The following is a 22,740-nucleotide window of genomic DNA, read 5'->3' as shown; positions in this document are numbered from 1 at the left end:
ATAGGAGCCGTGCTGTCCCAGAGCAGGGAGTCCGATAAGGTTCTCCATCCTTGTGCCTACTTTTCCCGCAGGTTGACCACAGCTGAAAGGATCTATGACGTCGGCAATCGGGATCTTCTGGTGGTGAAAGAGGCTCTGGAGGAGTGGAGACAGCTGTTGGAGGGAGCGACGGTACCATTCACGGTTTTCACGGACCATCGGAACCTGGAGTACATCCGGACCGCCAAGCGTCTGAACCCCAGGCAAGCCCGCTGGTCACTGTTCTTCGGGTGTTTTGACTTCCAGATCACATACCGCCCCGGGACTAAGAATCAACGATCTGACGCCCTGTCCCGGGTGCACGAAGACGAAGCCAAAGCCGAGTTGTCAGACTCAATGGAAACCATCATCCCCGAGTCCACTGTCATGGCCACCCTCACCTGGGACGTGGAGAAGACCGTCCGGGAGGCCCTGGCACGGAACCCGGACCCGGGGACCGGCCCGAAGGACAGATTGTACATCCCACCAGAGGCCAGAGCTGTGGTTTTGGATTTCTGTCACAGTTCCAAGCTCTCCTGCCACCCGGGGGTGCGACGAACCATGGCAGTGGTCCAGCAGCAGCTTCTGGTGGGCGTCTATGGAAGCCGACGTCCGTGACTACGTCCAGGCCTGTACCACCTGCGCCAGGGGCAAGGCGGACCATCATAAGACCCAAGGTCTCCTCCAGCCTTTACCGGTGCTTCATTGCCCCTGGTCCCACATCGGCCTGGAGTTCATCGTGGGCCTCCCGCCGTCCCAGGGCATGACCACCATCCTCACGATAGTGGACCGGTTCTCCAAGGCGGCCCACTTCGTGGTCCTCCCAAAGCTCCCGACGGCCCAGGAGACTGCAGACCTCCTGGTCCACCATGTCGTGCGTCTGCATGGGATCCCGAACGACATCGTCTCTGATCGTGGGCCTCAGTTCTCCTCTCAAGTCTGGAGGAGTTTCTGCAGGGAACTGGGGGCCACCGTGAGTCTCTCGTCCGGGTACCATCCTCAGACGAGCAGACAGGCAGAGCGGGCGAACCAGGACTTGGAGCAGGCCCTCCGCTGCGTGACCTCCGCGCACCCGACAGCCTGGAGCCACCATCTGGCCTGGATCGAGTACGCCCACTGTATGCCACTGATTGTCTACCTGGATGGTTCTCATCCCCAAGGCACTTAAATAGTGTTATAGATGTGGCAAAGCACAGCACCAATACATGCTTCTTGACTTGAATTGACTTGTATGCCACTACATAATGTTTATATTACAATTATCAAATATTTTGTCTGGGTATATTTGGATATGTAACAGACAAAAGTAAAAAATAATAACCATAACTTACTAATTTAGTCCACTCAGTACATCCTTTGTGATCTTGCATTTCAGTTGGAAAAGTGTGTAGGACATACAGCAGATCGCAAATGCAATATGTGGGACCTTGTTTGCACACACGTACTGGGCACGTTTGCTTTTTCCAGTTTTGCAGCCAACGCATACCATTGTGACAACAGGCCATGTAACAATATGGACCTGGCATGCTGCTTGATCACTGCTTAAAAATGCTTATTTATCTTTAAGAGCATGATATAAATGGATCACACACTTGATATTGTAATGTCTATATTACAGCAACTCAGAATGTACTGGCTTTACACCCATGCGGCTGAGTGCTGGTCCCAAGTCCGGATAAATGAGAAGGGTAGATAGAGGCAGAGTGTAACCTTAATGGCCCCTTCACACATAAAATGAAGTTGGGTGAAAGAAGCAGGAACCAACTGAAAAAAACGCAAAAAATAAATAAATAAATAAAAATAATAATAATAATAATAATAATAATAATAAACACATTGGGTAACCGCAAAACATTCTACCTACTATCAGGAGGAAAATATGGTTGTAGAGGCTTGAACGATACCTGCAAGCACCTGGTAAGTGTGACACCACATTGTGCTGCTGTTGTGGAGCCCCCCCCCCGAAAACACAGGAACTTCAAACATTTAATCCCTTCTAAAAGAGTAGACAATACAAGTATGATCCTTCTGTTCCTCTGTATATGACCGATGATCATAAACGTAAAGTAATGAACTGACATGAATGAAGCCATGAGCTCTTATCATGTCCACATCTGCCAGTGCCGTGTGTCCAACCAGCCCTGCGTGTCCAGTCAGTGTCGCATTTCCAGCGAGTGTCACGCCGAAGGACACCACATCATGTTGACCATAGCTCACGTGGTGGACGTGACATTCAGACACAGTTCTTTTCACATGGGGCAGCCTGCCAATGTGTGTGCTGACAGTCACTCCTACCCATTGCAAAGGCGATATGTGTTTTTATTTATTTCCAAGTGAGGACAGCATGCCCATGGAAGTGCCCCACAGTGGAGTTTTGTCAGGTGTTATCCTTCATGGCACGGTATGTGTTCTCCAGCTTTGACTTGTGAGTCAACAGTTCTCAAGAGCAGCGGTGGCGCGGACACACCCACCTCTGCCGACCAAATCAGCTCAAAGAAAAAAGTCTCACTCTCTGTTTCTTTCTTCTGCTTGGGACTCCGAGAGGGCGGCCGCATCTCCTCCACTCTCCCTTATCTCTCTGCTTTTAACCTTCAAGTCCCTACTTCAGCAGGCTGTGAATTCCTCAAAAACTATATTGGATTCTGGATCTATTGGACTACTATTGGATTATCCATGGAATTGATCAGCTGGTCTCTGAACGCTATTGACACTATTTTTTCTACAAGAAGGTCAGGACTGGGGGATCCTGCCTGCACAGATGGAACGTATTCTCCGGGCTATGTCCTTGACTCCTGGAGTTCCTGGCGTGTGGCATGCTTGGCGCCTTTCTCCGTTGAGGATTTATTCATTTTTGGTCTCATGGCAGCAGGGCTGGTACTTTTTGGCTTATGTGCTGCCCTGATCTACCAGAAAATTGGCAAGACGACAGCATCAAGAACCACGGGCCCTCGCTTGTCCGTCATGATTAACAAGGTTGGCAAGGCAGTGCATTCTCAGACTGCGTTGACTCTTGAACTCAGATGCAAATTGGATGACACCTTGGAGCTGATGCGTGCCTTGCAGTTGAAGCTGAAGGTTTCGGAGGCCGGTGAATATTCTTAATTCATAATTGGGAATATATTCTTAATTCATAACTGGGATTTGGCTATTCAAGTGGAACTGTTAAAAAGTGTTTTTCACTGCTCAGCTGCAACACTACAGGCTATCTAGCCTCAAGGTCAATTGCCCACTGTTTACCTCCAGAGGAATTTATTCAGTCCTTGGTGAGATTATTCGGCTCTATTCTTATCTCAACCCACAAAGACAATAACTGACTTACACATGGACGGAAGCATGCTCCAGCTTCTCCTTTTACCTCCTTTCTGCCCCCCCGGCAGGCCCCCATTCTTCCCAAGCTGGCAGGTGGTGCGACTTGACAGTTGCAGCGGCTACAAACACACTCACATCGCCTCAATTGGAAAATGGACTGTTTCAAGTTTAGTGCACATAAACAATGTCAAATGTATATGTGTTGTCCTAATTCTGATGTGTGCCATTATTACGGTAAACAAGTAATAATTGTAGATTAACTGCTGTTTGTACAACCCCTGGCAATAATTATGGAATCACCGGCCTCTGAGGATGTTCATTCAGTTGTTTAATTTTGTAGAAAAAAGCAGATCACAGACATGACACAAAACTAAAGTCATTTCAAATGGCAACTTTCTGGCTTTAAGAAACACTATAAGAAATCAGGAAAAATAATTGTGGCAGTCAGTAATGGTTACTTTTTTAGACCAAGCAGAGGGAAAAAATATGGACTCACTCAATTCTGAGGACTAAATTATGGAATCACCCTGTAAATTTTCATCCCCAAAACTAACACCTGCATCAAATCAGATCCGCTCATTAGTCTGCATCTAAAAAGGAGTGATCACACCTTGGAGAGCTGTTGCACCAAGTGGACTGACATGAATCATGGCTCCAACACGAGAGATGTCAATTGAAACAAAGGAGAGGATTATCAAACTCTTAAAAGAGGGTAAATCATCACGCAGTGTTGCAAAAGATGTTGGGTGTTCACAGTCAGCTGTGTCTAAACTCTGGACCAAATACAAACAACATGGGAAGGTTGTTAAAGGCAAACATACTGGTAGACCAAGGAAGACATCAAAGCGTCAAGACAGAAAACTTAAAGCAATATGTCTCAAAAATCGAAAATGCACAACAAAAAAAATGAGGAACGAATGGGAGGAAACTGGAGTCAACAATAGTGACCGAACTGTAAGAAACCGCCTAAAGGAAATGGGATTTACATACAGAAAAGCTAAACGAAAGCCATCATTAACACCTAAACAGAAAAAAATTAGGTTACAATGGGCTAAGGAAAAGCAATCATAGACTGTGGATGACTGGATGAAAGTCATATTCAGTGATGAATCTCGAATCTGCATTGGGCAAGGTGATGATGCTGGAACTTTTGTTTGGTGCCGTTCCATTGAGATTTATAAAGATGACTGCCTGAAGAGAACATGTAAATTTCCACAGTCATTGATGATATGGGGCTGCATGTCAGGTAAAGACACTGGGGAGATGGCTGTCATTGCATCATCAATAAATGCACAAGTTTACGTTGATATTTTGGACACTTTTCTTATCCCATCAATTGAAAGAATGTTTGGGGATGATGAAATCATTTCTCAAGATGATAATGCATCTTGCCATAGAACAAAAACTGTGAAAACATTCCTTGCAAAAAGACACATAGGGTCAATGTCATGGCCTGCAAATAGTCTGGATCTTAATCCAATTGAAAATCTTTGGTGGAAGTTGAAGAAAATGGTCCATGACAAGGCTCCAACCTGCAAAGCTGATCTGGCAACAGCAATCAGAGAAAGTTGGAGCCAGATTGATGAAGAGTACTGTTTGTCGCTCATTAAGTCCATGCCTCAGAGACTGCAAGCTGTTATAAAAGCCAGAGGTGGTGCAACAAAATACTAGTGATGTGTTGGAGCGTTCTTTTGTTTTTCATGATTCCATAATTTTTCCTCAGAATTGAGTGATTCCATATTTTTTTTTTCCCTCTGCTTGGTCTAAAAAAGTAACCATTACTGACTGCCACAATTTTTTTCCTGATTTCTTATAGTGTTTCTTAAAGCCAGAAAGTTGCCATTAGAAATTACTTTAGTTTTGTGTGATGTCTGTGATCTGCTTTTTTTCTACAAAATTAAACAACTGAATGAACATCCTCCAAGGCCAGTGATTCCATAATTTTTGCCAGGGGTTGTATGTGGAATGTGAGTGTGGAAATCTTGTTGTTGTAATGACAATGACAATAAAAGCTAGTTATCTATCTATCTAGTTATCCATCTATCTGTGATTATTTATTTTATGCATTTTTTTATGTAATTATGTATGTAGTGATTGTTGTATGTATTTATTTCATTGTCCTGGGTCTGTTCTCTGTGTTTTTAATTTAACACATTGTGTACACTGAGCCGCTGTCAGTTCCAGCTATCTTTGAGTCACTGGCCGGTGATCAGCTGAGAGGTGCCATGTGTCCACAGCGCTATGAGCAAAGTTATCACACATGAATGAGTTCACGCATTTCTCTATGTTGTATTTATTTTCCACTCTTTCTGTCTGTCATGTGGACTACAATTTACATGGTGGAAGGTTCATTAGGCTGGCTGATTACAAAGTTCACACTGTGCCATGCATGCTCAGACATGGCTGGCCAGTCCCCATGTGATCTTGTCTGTACATGATTATCAGCATGTCATGAGAGCATGAGATCCCACCCATACGTGCATTGTGTGGATTGTTCTTCATGTTGCTGATGGCACGACATATGTTCTCCAGCTGCATTGCGAGTACACAGTCGTCAGCTGTTCCAGCTGGACATTACAGTCATACTGATGCGCACTGTGGCGACCTTAGCCACACCTGAATTCTGAATGATGGTGTGCATGTGTATGTGTGTGTGTGTGGGGGGGGCACACCTCTTGTGCCATTTGTGTTGTGGGGGGAGGCTTGCATGACATTTGTGTTGCTTGGAAACACACTTGTGGGGCACTTACTTGGGGCCATTCGTACAGTCAGGTTGAAAATGGTCACCTGCACTCTACTCTTATGCCAGCTGTGCAAATAGCCCCCCCTTTGCTAAGTGCCCCACGAGTGGTGGTGGATGTTTGGGGGTGGCACCTGGACTTTGGCCGATGCCTGCCAAGAGTGCGTTGAATGGCCATTCATCCAGGATTCGCCAACATTTGGCCGCAGGTGTCAAGGCTGTCTGGATCGAGCCATTCAGCCATGGTGTGACATAGCCGATGATTTCACTCAGCTCCTCAGCTGCGGCAACGTATGTCCAACTTGTGTTCAACACACTGTGCGAATGCGATGAGATGGTAGTGTGACCTCATCTTGCACACCATTTGAATAGGTTTCCACCATGAGCGGCACACGGATGTAGAGTGGATGTGCCATGCCCGACTAGTTGTGGTGACTGCTGTACAAGTCGTTCGAGACGGCTCCGATTTTTCACGAGTGGCATATGATTCCTCCTTCATGCACCAGTCAGCTTCAATCATGTTATGTGTGAAGGGCCCTAAAGTTTGTCAGATCTCAGCCACATGGGGTGTGCAGCCAGTACATTCTGAGTGTTGAGTTCAAGCCTGGATAAATTAGTAGGGTTTCATCAGGACGGGTATGTGGTGTAAAACAAGCCAAAATAAAGATGCAGAGTACAAATTGAATTTTCATGTTAACAATGACCACAGCTGGTGACGTTGCCCAACAGAGTGTTGGCAGAAATAGGACTACTACTGGTCGAAGAGGAAGAAGAAGAAGAAAACATGTCCATTGAATGCAGGAGAAGAGGAAAATTAGAAGGGTGGAAGTGAGAGTTGGAACTTGAATGTTGGAAGTATGACTGGTAAAGGGAGAGAGCTGGCTGATATGATGAAGAGGAGAAAGGTAGACATCTGTGTGCAAAAGATCAAGTGCAAGAAAAGGATTGTTGGTGGTGGGTTCAAGTTATGGTATCATGATGTGGATAGGAAGAGAAATCATGTTGGGGCCATTTTAAAGGAAGAGTTAAGAGTATGTTGGGGTAAAGCAAGTGTCTGACAGGCTGATGAGTGTGAAGTTGGGAATTGAAGGAGTGATGATGAATATCATCATTTCCTATGCCTCACAGGTTGGCTGTGAGATGAAGAAGACAGAAGATTTCTGGAGTGAGTTCAATGAGGTGTTGGAGAGTATGGCTGACCTTGTGTGATTTTGACATTGACTGGGCAATTCCATAACCCTTGCCTCCATGCAGTGCAAAAAAATATTGTTATGTGCAATATCTGTGGCACTCACTCATTATGTGAACCAGACATGAACATTGCACAATCAAACCAAATGCGCCGTGTGTCACTGTGGGTCAATGCATCTCAGATCTTAACGGGCTGTTATACCCATAATAGACCTTATATTACAGTTACATTGTGATTCCCTCCCATGGGTGAGATAATGTATGTGTAATATGATGATTATAGCTGTAACACGATGTGCAGCTGTGCCGTGCTGCTGCCCCATGGCGAGTCGATGCCTGTCACAGGCTCAGCGTAGCACACCACAACACAGCTGAATAGGATGTGACAGCTGTAATACACCTACCATGACATGAACATCATGTACCTCTGTAGGAGGAATGATGGGGGAACTGGTTCGCCAGGCCTTCATAACATAAATAGAATCAAGAGCAATCAGAGATATCTGACATCTGCCAATCCAGATCCAGATCACCTCAAAAAAATCAGTGGAGTCTTCCATGCTGTAATATCTATCATGTGGTACAAATTTGGTAAGAATCTGTGAAGTAGTTTTGACATAATCCTTCAAAACCTACATAAAGTGAAATCTTGATAAAGAATCCAGATCCAGTGTCAAAGACCGAATGCTCCCCCCTAAATATTGGTCTGCCCTGCCTTCACTGCGCATGTGTCATTTGGAACCACAGCAGCACGTGTGAGACTGACTCTCAGACGTACACCCAAAGCGATCAAAGGGAATAATGTGATTATAAACCATCAGCTGACAAGGTAAAACTTCTGAAATCATTCTAAAGTCAGTTTTAAGCAAAAACTAGGCTGTTTTAAGCAAAAAACGAGGTGATAATTGGTGAGTTGTTACTGACGCTCTGAAATCACGTGGGCACAGCGGCACGTCAGACTCTGATGTGCTGCTGTGGTGCTCTGATCACTTCCCCTGTCTTTTATTATGACACAATGCTGAATTTATGTAGAAATGATTGCTATACAAAAGCTTCAGATATCTGCCGTTCAGATGTCAGGACCTGCCTCACTTCTCCTCTGGTTTCTGTATTTTATCCAATATATGGACTGATGTATGTTTTACAGGGTCTCCTGATCATAGGTTTACTGCAATGCACCGTGAACTGATGGCTATTACTGGAAATAATGGCTGTGGGTGTGCACATTGGTGATCAGATGTCTGTAATCATCTGATCACATGCACTACAGTGATGCAATAGTAATCAGTCCATGGATTGCATGTCATCTGACAGCCAGGAGTGAGATACGACAAGTATTCAAAAGAGCAGACCATGGAGCTCACTCATCTACACCCCTCGCCGCTTGTCTGCCGTCCACCCAGACCTTGAGTGGCGACTGGACCGCACACTTGCACTACATTCGTACACGACTGGCCGAATTTGTCCCTTATGACTGCATCTCCAGTTCTGGCTCTCTTTTTTTTTTTTGCCCATTCAGGGCTGATTCGGCTTTATTCATGGTCATCCTTGTTAAGTGTGATGGAGACTTTACCTTGTGTTTTGATAAAACAAAACCCTTAAGGGCAATTCTGGCATCAACCTACATGTACACAGAAAGAGGGTATTTAGAACTGCCCCAAGCACTTTGAAGAAATAGTGGCACAAAGACACACAAATACTTCTGTAATATTAGTGTGATGGACAGAGATGAAAAATTAGTTACTTTGAACAATGCTCCATGGTAACAGAGACTGGTCTGTATCCACTAGCCACTTCTTTTCATCACTCCCTCACCACTTTTCTGTTCCATTGTTAATGAATTGTGGTTTGTCGTCATGTTAACCGGCAGCCACATTAATACGTGATACTTACGATGTCCCATGAGTGTGTTTTGACATCAGAGGTGTGCACGAGCTGCCAGGCCAATAATGGGATTCAACAGGAACAAAGTAGGCAGTGTTCAAGCATCCACTTAGAGTGAAGTATCATTAACAGGCAATGACAAGTCAGTGTCAAGTTGATCTGTTTGTTGCTGGTCTCAAGGAACAAATTTAGCTTCTCTTTTACACCTTTTTACCAAGTATGCTGTCTTTCTTTCTTCCTTGGCAGCAACACGCAAAGACTGTTCAATGTTTTTATAAGTTTATTCACATCAACATTGTAATTAGATCATTCCTAACACTTTATTGCATTTACTTTAAAGGGTACAGTGTAGGTTTCAAGCCAAACCGCATTGTTAGAATCAGTTCCAACTCTGGGCACTTCATTTTTGATTGCAGCAGCTTTATAAATGCTCACACATTTCTGGCCTGTTCTTTGTTTCCTTTGAATCTGTGTTCATAACATCACTGTAAAACATATTATGTGCACATTTCCTCCATGATCACGCATAGTGCACCATTCCTGAAGGCCCCTTCACACATAATATGAATGTGATCGAATTGCGCATGAAGCAGGAATCGTATGCAATACGTGTAAAATTGAAGCTGCCTCCAACGCCTTGTACACCTGTTGGTACAGCTATTTGCACACACCAGTGGCTAAAAGACAGAGTGTGCCCTGTAAGAGCCTATTCGATCCCTCACGGGGCAGGTGTCGGCCAAATTCCAGGTGATACACACGAACATCTAACACTGCTCACTTGGCACTTAGAAAATGTGTGGCCATTCGTGCTATTAGCACGACAACAGTCAGCAGACGATGACTTTCGAGCTGGATGTGAAATTTGTCTAAGTGACCACACGACTGTGGAGTTGTACAAAGCAACACACATGTGGTGCATGTGTCTCGCATGTGTGCACATGTGTTGTGTTTCCCCCTCCCCCAACACATATGGCTTGCTGGATGGGAGACACACTTTCATAAAATGCTTATATGTATGTACAAATCTGATCACATGGGGGCCGGACAACCAGATCTGAGCGTACACAGCACAGGGAGGTGCCTGTCAGCTGACTGCAGCACACTTGACAGCTGGATGACAGCTCAGTGCACACATCAAAAACACAGAAACCACTGCCAGGACAGGTATATAAATAATTATGACAATACCTACATATGCAGTTACATAACAAATAATGAAAATGAATGAAATGACTACATAACACAGAGACACGTTGGTCTGGGCGTTGAACGGACAAGGGGGCGTGTCTGCTCACAGCGGTTGTTATTGTGATCTGTGCTCCTGTTTTGACAGACATGTGTGTGTGTGTGTGTGTGTGTGTGTGCTTGCTGTCGTCACATGGAAATACTGTACATAAAAACACATATCGCTTTTGAGACGGGCTGGAGAGCGTGCACAGCACGCATATTGACAGGCTGTCCCAGCTGGAACAGACCGTCAGTTCATGTAGACACACAGCAGGCGAACTGAATGTCATGTCTGTCTGACAGGACATACGTGTCCTGTAAGTGGTGCACTGCAGGACCATATGACAAGCCAACAGTGTGACAAATATGCCAATTTCAGTCACAAATCAGCAGAAATATGCCATAATAAATGCTGCTTCATCAGTTATCATGGCGCTTTTTTCTCTTTTTAAAAAAAATAAGTTTATCTTCTTGTTGATTTTAGCCATTTCATGCTCCTGTTATAAGACAGTGACTGTAGCACAGTGGTAAAGTTTCCATCTGGTAATCAGAGCTTGCAGGTTTGAATCCCGTAAGTGGCATTTATTTTTTATTTAACCAGGGTTATTTACCTGTGGGGTTCTGTATTGTCTCGCCTCTGAGTTATTATTTATATCAACTAGGGATGGGTATCAAGAACCGGTTCCTTTCGGGTATCGTTAAGAAATGATTCAATCCACCGACATCAATAAGCTTTTAGCTTAACGATTCTGTTATCAGTCCTTCAGAGTGGCCTTTATTTTGGAGGGTGTTTGTCAGGAAAATGATTATTTCTCTACATTGATTACGGACCCTGCAGTGGGGCCGTAATCAACTTTTCTGCAGCGCGGCTTTGCTTTGAACCTTGAACCAATGGAAGCAGTGGTTCGCAGATTGAAGCAGTGCTTCGATCTATTGCTTCGTTTATTCTTTCTTTCTTTTGCTTAATTTTCCCCCGTTAAAACCCTAAAGAGCATACGTCTGTGAGTATTATTTACCTTTTTTATGTTAAACCCATCTGTTATGGTGTTCTGAAACAGTTGATGTATTTTATAACTTAAAAACGGGAGCGATGCTAATGCATTAGTATGTCTATGGCATTTTCAGTGTTAAAAGTCAGCATTAAGCAGTTGCAGCTGTCATCATGTTCGGGTGCATTTGTTTTCAAATTGTAATATTTTTTAAATTTATTTCTGTTTATATATTAATAATCTAATGATTATTATATACAATATATACTTATTATATACAATTTTAGAGAAAGAGACAAAAAGAACCTGAATAGAAACATAACAGAAAATATAAAACCAACTAACAATGAACAAGGTTGGGTAGGATTACTTTGAAATGTAATCCAAAAGTAATCAGATTACAAGTAATCCAAATGTATGTACATACTTGTACATACATGTAATCCACATGTATTCTTTCAAAGTAATCCTACCCAACCTTGACAATGAACACCACATAAATAAATAAATACATACATACAGAAATAAATAAGTGTTTCCTGTGAACACCTAGTGACTCTTACACCTCCATTTCATCCCTGTCTTATTTAAATTTAATGACAGTTTGTTTCGGTCAAACCATATTTTCAATATGTTAATTTCTTCAGCGATTTCCTCCAGAACTATCTGCAAAGCTAGAAAACTGCTGCATCCTTGTAAGAGCAGAATACTACTGGAATAAATTTGAATAAGGAAAGTTGTTTTTTTTTTCTCACCTAAATGGATGCTGCACTCACTGCAGTTTGTCTGGAATAGTCCCAGATTGCATTTCAGAGCTTCTAGAATTGAAACATTTTCATGCAGGTGGTGTAGGGGTAATTTTGGGTTTCAGCTTTTTTTGTTTTTCACCACTTTCATCCCTGAATGTCAATTGTGAGTCACTTTTGTGCGGATTAAAGTCACTAACTGGAACTCCTGTCTTGTTGCGAGAAAGAAACGAGAATCGTCCTCCGTTCTGTTCACACAGCTCTAAACGCTGCACTGCTCTCTGCCGAGTCAAGTTAGAACGATTCAGTCCAGTTGGAATTAATAACTTCAAAGCGAAACACTGTTTTGTTTATTTTTATTTATGTCCAGAGATCAAGGATACAGTGAACAATTTCATATTTATTTACTTTAAGACTCAATGAAATACATAGAAAACCTGTAAAGCCTACTTTTAGTACAAAATTCACGAGGTATCGGTAAGGGAATCGATAAGGAATCAGATCAATAAGCAGAATCAATAATGGCATCGATATCGATAAAATCTTATCAATACCCATCCCTAATATCAACCCAGTGATATTCACTAATTATACAGCTGTTTTTTATTTTATTTTTCTCCACATCAGCGGCACAATGTGGTGCACCACATACCAGTTGCTCGCACTGTGTTCCTGCTTGCACGACACCGTCGCAGTGGGATCGTGCACTCCTGCCCGTAGGCTCGATGTTTTCGTGGTTCGCTCATATGTGCTGTTCCGCCATGATTCGTCTTGATTTGAACTTATTCATACTATGTGTGAAGGGGCCCTGACTAATGTAACTCAGGCACATTGTGTAGTCAGGCTCAGATGGTGATCCCAAGAAGGAGAAGCAAATGCTAATATGTGCTTATTAACAAATGCTAATAAGCACATGTCATCTTGGACATGTCAGCTTGGGACTCCTTCAAGGATGGTCGCATTCCTCCCCTCTCCTCTCCTCCTTCTGTTCTCTATCTCTGCTCCGACCTTCAAAGTCCCAGCTTACCAGACTGTGAATTCTTCAAATAAAGATTTGGATTAACCATGGAATTGATCAGCTGGTCTCTCAGCGTTATTGGCACCATTTTGTTTGACAAGGTAACCATGGTTGGGGGACCCTGCATGCCCTGATGGAACCTACGCAGCAGGCTATGCTCTCAACGCCTGAGAGAGACGGAGTGTGACATGCTGGGCTCCACTCTCTGTGGAAGATGATGTTGAGTATTTATTTGTATTTGCTTTTATGGTGGGAGGTTTGGTGCTGATTGGTTTGTGCGCTGCCCTGACCCAAAGGAATATTACCAAGATGGCTGCTACCAGAATCTCGCCCCCTCATCTGTCCATCATGATTAATGAGTTGGGCAAAGCTGTGTAATCCCAGACTGCATGAACTCTTGAACTCAAATGCAAAATGGATACCATCTTGGAGCAGTTATGCTGCATTGCAAAGGAATGTGCTGCTGAGGACTGGAGAATATTCTTTATAAATTTGGACTCTAGACAGTCAGAGGTGCAGTAAATTGAATTCTGTATCTCTCCGCCTAACATCAACATGGCAGCTTTATCGGCTCCTGAAGGCCAAATACACTGCTCTTCCCCCAGAAGGATCTATGGCCTTGGTGAAGGAATTCGGCTCCCCCTTCTCATCTATCTACCCCCCCCCCCAGCCTGTTGTTGCCTAGCAACATCAGACTTTACACACACACACGGACAGAAACTGACAGAAACTTAACTCATCTGCACACGACGCATATCTCCCTCCCTCCATCCCTATTACCCACCCATGTCTCTCCACTCCCCTCACCCTGGCTTCCTCCCTGCCAACTCAAAGGCAGTGCAGTTTTTATTGCTGCAGCCTTCAACCCCCCAAGCTGGGCGGCGCAAGCTCCTCCTGCTGTGGCCTTCACCCACTTTGTCTCAATTCAGATGATGGACTGATTCAAGTTTAGTGCACATAAACAATGTCAAATGTATATGTGTTGTCTTTAATTCTGATGTATGCCATTATTATGGTAAACAAGTGTGTAAACGTAATTTCGTTGTTGTTGCATTCGTGTAATGACAATGACAATAAATCTCATCTCATTCCTGTACTGTACAACACCAAATTTCCTGTAGACCAGCATAGACATAATTAAACTACAATGGACAATTAAAGTGCACAACACCTGTGCCTTCCATTTTTGTTTGAAACTTATGCAAAACATTTATTTGTGAAGGTGAGGATCTCAGTTGATTTACATTCCTATCCTCATATATGGCCATGAACTTTGGGTAATGAGTGAAAGAATAAGGTCAAAAATACAAGCAGTGGAAATGAGATTTGTGTGTTGGGTATCTGGGCTTACACTACTGCAGTTTTGTCCAAAGTATTCTGGAAATATCCTAGAGGGTGCAGGTTTTCCTTGCAGCCACTGACTTCAGCAGGTGATTTCACTGATTAACATCACTTTGAGCAGGTGGGCTGAGTTGTGTTGGTTTAGGCATCTGGTGAGGATGTCCCAGTAGGACATGCCTGTTCAGTGGGAGTCTTAGACCCTCAACTGTCTCACAGGATGGTATCAGGGAATAAGTATGAGCCAGAAGGTTCTGCTGCATTCTGACCACAACAAGGTGCAAACATATTGGTGCAAATGCAGAGGTTTTTAATTCTAAAGGTAAAATTTCATTATTTATTGGAGTTTAGATCAAACTATGAGGGGTTTTTCAAAAAATGTGTCAATGTCTTCTATTTTGGTCATGTGCTTGTACCCTTGAAAACCAGGGAGCAAAGGACTCAAATACAATCAATGAGCTAAAAAGGAGGTGGGCAGAGATTACTCCAGATAATGGTGGCAGTAAAAGGATATAGTGAGAGAGCAGAAGATGAGAAGAAGGGGCAGAAGACACTTAAACAGAAAGGCTCAGTTTCCCGTACAGGGCTGAAATAAAACAAAGACAAGACTAATCTGGTCTAACTTAATCCACACTAATCAAATTGCTTTCTGAGATCTTACTTAACTTCAGATTTATGATTTCAAAACTACAGACTCTCGGATGAAAGTAATCAAGGACAGCTCAGATCATGTGTTGGAATCCAAATCAGATTAACTATTTGCACAGGGTACAAAGGTGAGGGCCTTTGATTCAGCTGCAGAAATAAAAACAAAACAAAACAAAAAGGAAACACAGGGATTGCGATTGTGAATGAATATAATTCAAATGAAAATGTTACCAACAGGACCCTAATAAAGCTTCAGGTAAGATTAATTTTATGTCAGCATGATTTTACTTATCACTCACTATGACATGTATGTTCAATTCAATTTATTTCATTTATATAGCACCAAATCGCAATAAAGTTGTCTCAAGGCACTTCACACAAGTAAGATCTAACCTTAACAACCACCAGAGCAAGTACACAGGCAACAGTGGTAAGGAAAAACTCCCTCTGAGGAAGAAACCTCAAGCAGACCAGACTCAAACGGGTGACCCTCTGCTTGGGCCATGCTACCAACACAAATTACAAAACAATTCACAAAATATACAGGAGATGTTGCCGGTGCACAGGACAGAGGGGCCTCAGAAAACAGGCACTACACCCATCCCTGGATGGAGCCACACCTCAAACAAAGAGAAAAAAAAAACAGTTAAGAATCAGAAAGGCAACAAATACAGTATAATTTGTCAGCATTAAGCAACAAGAAGAACAAAAGAAATACTAAGGTAGATCGCTGGCCACCAGCCCTAAGCTTCAATAAAGACCCAGAATTCAGACAAAGTTGAGGCGACGGCTTGCTTCGGTTCCTAATAAAATGAATTTAAAAGAGTAAAAAGCATAGTAACATACTATGCCAGTATCCTAGCCATACGAAAGGGAAAATAAGTGTTTATTAAGTCAAGACTTGAAAGTCTCGACAGAATCTGACTGCTTAATTGATGCATTCCACAGAACAGGGGCACAATAAGGGAAAGCCTTGTGACCCACAGATTTTTATTCAGCCTAGGGACACAAAGTAGTCCTGCACCCTGAGAGCGCAAAGCCGGGGCTGGTACGTAGGGTTTAATTAGGTCAGCTAGGTAGGGAGGTGCCAGTCCGTGAACAGTTTTATAGGCTATTAGCAGAACCTTTAACATCTGATCTCATAGTGACAGGAAGCCAGTGAAGACATGCTAAAATGGGTGTAATGTCGTCAAACATTCTGCTTTGTGTCAAAAGTCTGGCAGCAGCATTTTGAACCATTTGGAGAGCTCTAATGCTGGACTGTGTTAAACAAGAAAATAGAACATTGCAGTAGTCCAATCTAGAAGAGACAAATGCATGAATCAGGGTCTCAGCATCAGCCATAGACAGGATAGGACAAATCTTCACTATATTTCACAGGTGGAAGAAAGCAGTCCTTGTAATATCTCTAATGTGGCGGTCAAAGAACAACATAGGATCAAAAATTACTCCAACGTTCCTCACTTTGTCAGTGTGATGTATGACACACGAGCCTAGGCTAAATGTTAGCTGGTCGAATTGATCCCAATGTCTCAATGGACCAAGAAGTATCATTTCAGTCTTATCAGAGTTTAAATGTAAGAAGTTGCAAGACATCCAGCTTCTCACTGATGCAAGGCAATCCTCTAAGGATTTTATGTGGATGAGATTACCAGCAGTTATCGGCATGTATAACTGAGTGTCATCAGCATAGCAGTCAAAGGTAATCCCAACACACCACAATATTTTCTATTTTTTTTTTTCAATTTATTCTCATTTATATAGTGCCATATCACAACAGAGTTGCCTCAAGGCACTTCACACAAGTAAGGTCTAACCTTACTAACCCCCAGTGTAGCAGTGGTAAGGTAAAACTACACCTGAGGAAGAAACCTCAAGCAAACCAGACTCAAAGGGGTGACCCTCTGCTTGGGCCATGCTACATACACAAATTACAGAACAATTCATAAAACAAATATACAAGAAATCCTGTTGGTGCCCAGGACAGGAGGGTTTCAGCACAAATACCACACCCATCTCTGGATGGAGCTGCACCTTAAACAGAGAGAAAAAACAGAATCATACATCAGAAAGACAAGAAATACAGTATAATTTGCCAACATTAAACAACAAGAAAAACAGGATACTAAGGTGATCGCTGGCCACGAGCCCTAAGCTTCACTAAAACACTCAGAATTTAGGTGAAGTGGAGGCCACGGCATGCTCCGTTTCCTAATAAAATGAATTGAAAGGGTAAAAAGCACAGAACTATACTATGCTAGCACACTAGTCATACAAACGGGAAAATAAGTGTCTTAAGTCTGGACTTGAAAATTTCCACAGAATCTGACTGTTTTATTGATGCGGGGAGATCATTCCACAGAAAAGGGGCACAATAAGAGAAAGCTCTATGACCTGCAGACTTCTTATTCACCCTAGGGACACAAAGTAGTCCTGCACCCTGAGAACGGAAAGCATGGGCCGGTACTTAAGGTTTAATTAGGTCAGCAAAGGTAGGGAGGTGCCAGTCCATGGATAATTTTATAGACTAGTATTCTTCTTCTTTGTCTTTCGGCTGTTCCCGTTAGCAGTCGCCACAGCAGATCAATCGTTTCCATCTCACCCTGTCCTCTGTATCTTCCTCTGTCACACCAACCACCTGCATGTCCTCTCTCAGCACATCCATGAACCTCCTCTTTGGTCTCCCTCTTCTCCTCCTGCCTGGTGGCTCCATCCTCAGCATCCTTCTCCCTATATACACTGGGTCCCTCCTCTGCACATGTCCAAACCATCTCAATCTCGCCTCTCTGACTTTGTCTCCAAACCGTCCCACCTGAGCTGTCCCTCTGATATGTTCATTCCTAATCTTGTCCATTCTTGTCACTCCCAAAGAGAATCTCAACATCTTCAGCTCTGCCACCTCCAGCTCTGCCTCCTGTCTTTTTGTTAGTGCCACTGTCTCTAAACCATACAACATAGCTGGTCTCACCACTGTTTTGTAAACTTTCCCCTTCACTCTTGCTGATATTCTTAGGTCACAAATCACTCCTGCCACCTTTCTCCACCCACTCCACCCTGCCTGCACTCTCTTCTTCACCTCTCTACCACACTCTCCATTACTTTGAACAGTTGACCCCAAATATTTAAACTCATCTACTTTCACCACTTCTACTCCTTGTAACTGCACTATTCCACTGGGCTCCCTCTCATTCACACACATGTACTCAGTCTTGCTTCTACTGACTTTCATTCCCCTTCTCTCCAAAGCATATCTCCACTTCTCCAGACTAGACTCAACTTGCTCTCTACTGTCACTACAGATCACAATGTCATCTGCAAACATCATAGTCCATGGGGACTTCTGTCTGATCTCATCTGTCAACCTGTCCATCACCACTGCAAACAAGAAAGGACTCAGAGCTGATCCTTGGTGTAATCCCACCTCCACCTTGAATGAGTCTGTCATTCCGACTGCGCATCTCACCGCTGTCACACTATTCTTGTACATGTCCTGTACTACCCTAACATACTTCTCTGCCACTCCAGACTTCCTCATACAATACCACAACTCTTCTCTTGGCACCCTATCATAAGCTTTTTCTAAGTCCACAAACACACAATGTAACTCTTTCTGTCCTTCTCTGTACTTTTCCAACAGTATTCTCAGAGCAAACATTGCATCTGTAGTGCTCTTTCTCGGCATGAAACCATATTGCTGCTCACAGATCTTCACCTGTTTTCTAAGCCTAGCTTCTACTACTCTTTCCCATAACTTCATGCTGTGGCTGATCAGCTTTATGCCTCTGTAGTTACTGCAGCTCTGCACATCACCCTTGTTCTTGAAAATAGGAACCAGCACACTTCGTCTCCACTCCTCAAGCATCCTCTCACTTTCCAAGATTTTATTAAACAATCTGGTTAGAAACTCTACTGCCATCTCTCCTAGACATTTCCATGCCTCCATTGGAATGTCATCTGGACCAACTGCCTTTCCACTCTTCATAGCAGCCCTCACTTCTTCCTTGCTAATCTCTTTTACTTCCTGATTTACACTCACCACATCATCCAGCCTTTTCTCTCGCTCATTTTCTTTATTCATCAACTCTTTGAAATATTGCCTCCACCTTCTCAGCACAAACTCCTCACTTGTCAGCACATTACCATGTGCATCTTTTACCACCCTAACCTGCTGCACATCCTTTCCAGCTCTGTCCCTTTGTCTGGCCAATCGGTACAAGTCCTTTTCTCCTTCCTTACTATTCAACTTCTTGTACATATGCGTTTTCCTTTGCTTTTGCCACTTCTCTTCTCGCCTTACACCGCATCTCCTTGTACTCCTGTCTACTTTCTTCATCTCTCCGACTATCCCAAAACTTTTTCGCCAACCTCTTTCTCCTTATGCTTTCCTGGACCTCTTCATTCCACCACCAAGTCTCCTTGTCTTCCTTCCACTGTCCAGATGTCATACCCAGTACTGCCCTAGCTGTCTCCCTCACCACATCTGCAGTACTCTTCCAATTGTCCAAAATTGCTTCCCCTCCAACTAGTGCTTCTCTCACCTGCTCGCTAAATTTCACACAACAGTCTTCCTCCTTCAGCTTCCACCATCTGATCCTTTGTTGAGCTCTCACTCTCTTCTTCTTCTTTACCTCTAAAGTCATCCTACAAACAACCATCCTATGCTGTCTAGTGACACTCTGTCCTGCTACCACCTTACAGTCTGTGATTTATTTTACCTTGCATCTCCTATAAAGAATGTAGTCCACCTGTGTGCACCTTCCTCCACTTTTATATGTTACCCTGTGCTCCTCCCTTTTCTTAAAGTAGGTATTCACCACAGCCATTTCCATCCTTTTTGCAAAATCAACTACCATCTGTCTTTCCCCATTCCTATCCTTGATACCATATCTACCCATTACTTCCTCATCACCTCTGTTCCCTTCACCTACATGCCCATTGAAGTCTGCTCCTATCACCACTCTTTCATGCTTGGGCACACTCTCCACCACCTCATCTAACACACTCCAGAAATCTTCTTTCTCCTTCATCTCACAACCTACCTGTGGGGCATATGCACTGATGATATTCATCATCACCCCTTCAATTTCCAACTTCACACTCATCACCCTGTCAGACACTCACTTAACCTCCAACACACTTTTAACATACTCTTCCTTTAAAATGACCCCAACACCATTTCTCTTTCTGTCCTCACCATGGTACAACAACTTGTACCCACCGCCGATGCTCCTGCTCTTACTTCCCTTCCACTTGGTCTCTTGCACACAATATGTCTACCTTTCTCCTCTCCATCATATCAGCCAGCTCTCTCCCTTTACCAGTCATACTACCAACATTCAAAGTCCCCACTCTCATTTCCACCCTTCTAGTTTTCTTCTTCTCCCGCTGTTCGTGGCAACGTTTTCCTCCTCTTCTTCGTCGTCGTCTTCGCCCAGCAGTAGCCCAATTTCCACCAGCACCCTGTTGGGCAATAGCACCAGTGGCGGACGTTGTTAACCCGGGCCGCGACTGATCCGGTATGGGAATTCGATTCTGAGTCTGCATAGTTGGGTTGGCTTGTTTTACACCGGATGCCCTTCCTGACGCAACCCTCCTCATTTATCCGGGCTTGGGACCGGCACTCAGAATGTACTGGCTGCACACCCCATGTGGCTGAGTTAATTTTATAGACTAGTATCAGAACCTTAAATCTGATCTCACAGTGACAGGAAGCCAGTGAACGGATGCCAAAATGGGTGTAATGTAGTTGAACTTTCTGCTTTGTGTCAAAAGTCTGGCTGCAGCATTTTGTACCAATTGGAGAGCCCTAATGCTGGACTATGGTAAACCAGAAAATAGAACATTGCAGTAGTCCAATCTAGAAGAGATAAATACATGGATCAGGGTCTCAGCATCAGCCAGAGACAGGATGGGACAAATCTTCGCAATATTTCACAGTTGAAAGAAAGCAGTCCTCGTAATATTTTTAATGTGGAAGTCAAAGGACAATATAGGATCAAAATTACCCCAAGGTTCCTCACTTTGTCAGTGTGATGTATGACAGACGAGCCTAGGCTAAGTGTTAACTGGTCAAATTGATGCTGATGTCTCACTGGACAAAGAACCATCATTTCAGTCTTATCACAGTTTAAAAGTAGGAAGTTTCTAGACATCTGGCTTCTCACTGATGCAAGGCAATCTTCTAAGGATTTTATGTGAATGAGATTACCAGCAGTTATCGGCATGTATAATTGAGTATCATCAACATAGCAGTGAAAGGTAATCCCAAAACACTGCAATATGTGCCCAAGGGGTGCTATATAAAGGGAGAAAAGCAGGGGTCCTAAGATGGACCCCTGTGGAAACCCAAATTTCATGTCACTAAGGTTAGAGGTACTGTTAGTGCACAAAACACAGTGAGAATGACTGGTGAGGTATGATGTCAACCACGCAAGCGCACTTCCAGTAATCCCAAAATGACTCTCCAGCCTATCGAGTAGAATATGATGATCCACTATATCAAATGCAGCACTGAGATCCAACAGCACCAGAAACGTAGTCGTGTCCAAATCCATTGCAAATAGAAGATCATTCAACACTTCATTGAAAGCCATCTATCTCTGTGGAATGATATTTTCTAAAAGCAGTCAAACTGTTCTTAAACAGTTGTCTTGGTATAGGATCAAATCAGCAGGTTGTTCTTTTTGTAGACGTTACGAGTTTCGTCAGCACGCCAAGTGAGATACTATCATATTCTGCAAATCTAGGTAATACATCAGTAATAGTACCCACCTCAATAGCAGGGTGTAGTGGCTGGGTTAAGGGATGCTCGAATATGTTTAACCTAAAGTCTTCTATTTTTTTTCTTGAAGTAATCCAAGAAATGAGTGAATTACAGGTGGTTGTCCATGAATAACTGTTGTCACCATGTCGAACTTTGAGTTATTGTCTTGTTTTTGTTGATCAAATTAGAGTAATATGTCCGCTTTGTAACCAGCAGTGCATGCTTATAGTCTAAGACAGCATTACGCTACGAAAGGTGGAATACTTCTAATTTTGAACTACGCCATTCTGTTCTAGACCTCTAGCCTTATGTTTGAGGTCACGCAAGTAATCACTGAACCAAGGTGACTGTGTTTTGGGGGGGCGTGATTTTAATAAAGGTGGCGCAATCATGTCAAGTATAGGTGTGAGCGCTGAGTTTAAACTATCCACAAGACTGTCTACTGATTGGGCATTTTCCAAATGCAAAGCTAAGATATGAGGCAGTCTAGCTTCGAGTTAAATCATAGTTTAGGAGTTGATGCATTGCCGTGGTGGTAAATAAGGTTGTTCCACTAAACTCGTGAGTGAAACTGTAAACTTATTAAGTGAGTGATCAGAGACCACCGATGCAAGAGGCATGATGTCAATATTCGTGACAGCAATGCCACGTGTGTGAACCAAATCCAGGGTATTTCCACTAATGTGCATCAAGTCCTGAATGCATTGCTGAAATCCTAATGCATCCACAATTTCCATAAATGATTTGCAAGCTGAAGAAGGAGTCCTACTTATCTTTGTTGGTAGGTGGGACCCCAGAGGCAGCTGACAGGTACTGGCAGGCCAAGCGTGCCGCAGCCAGTGCGGTTATAGAGGCAAAAACTTGGGTCT

This window comes from Thalassophryne amazonica, chromosome 4 (assembly GCF_902500255.1).
Source record: "Thalassophryne amazonica chromosome 4, fThaAma1.1, whole genome shotgun sequence".
NCBI lineage: Eukaryota > Metazoa > Chordata > Actinopteri > Batrachoidiformes > Batrachoididae > Thalassophryne > Thalassophryne amazonica.
The sequence above is the reverse complement of the archived record's forward strand: the minus strand, read 5'-3'. Positions refer to the sequence as shown.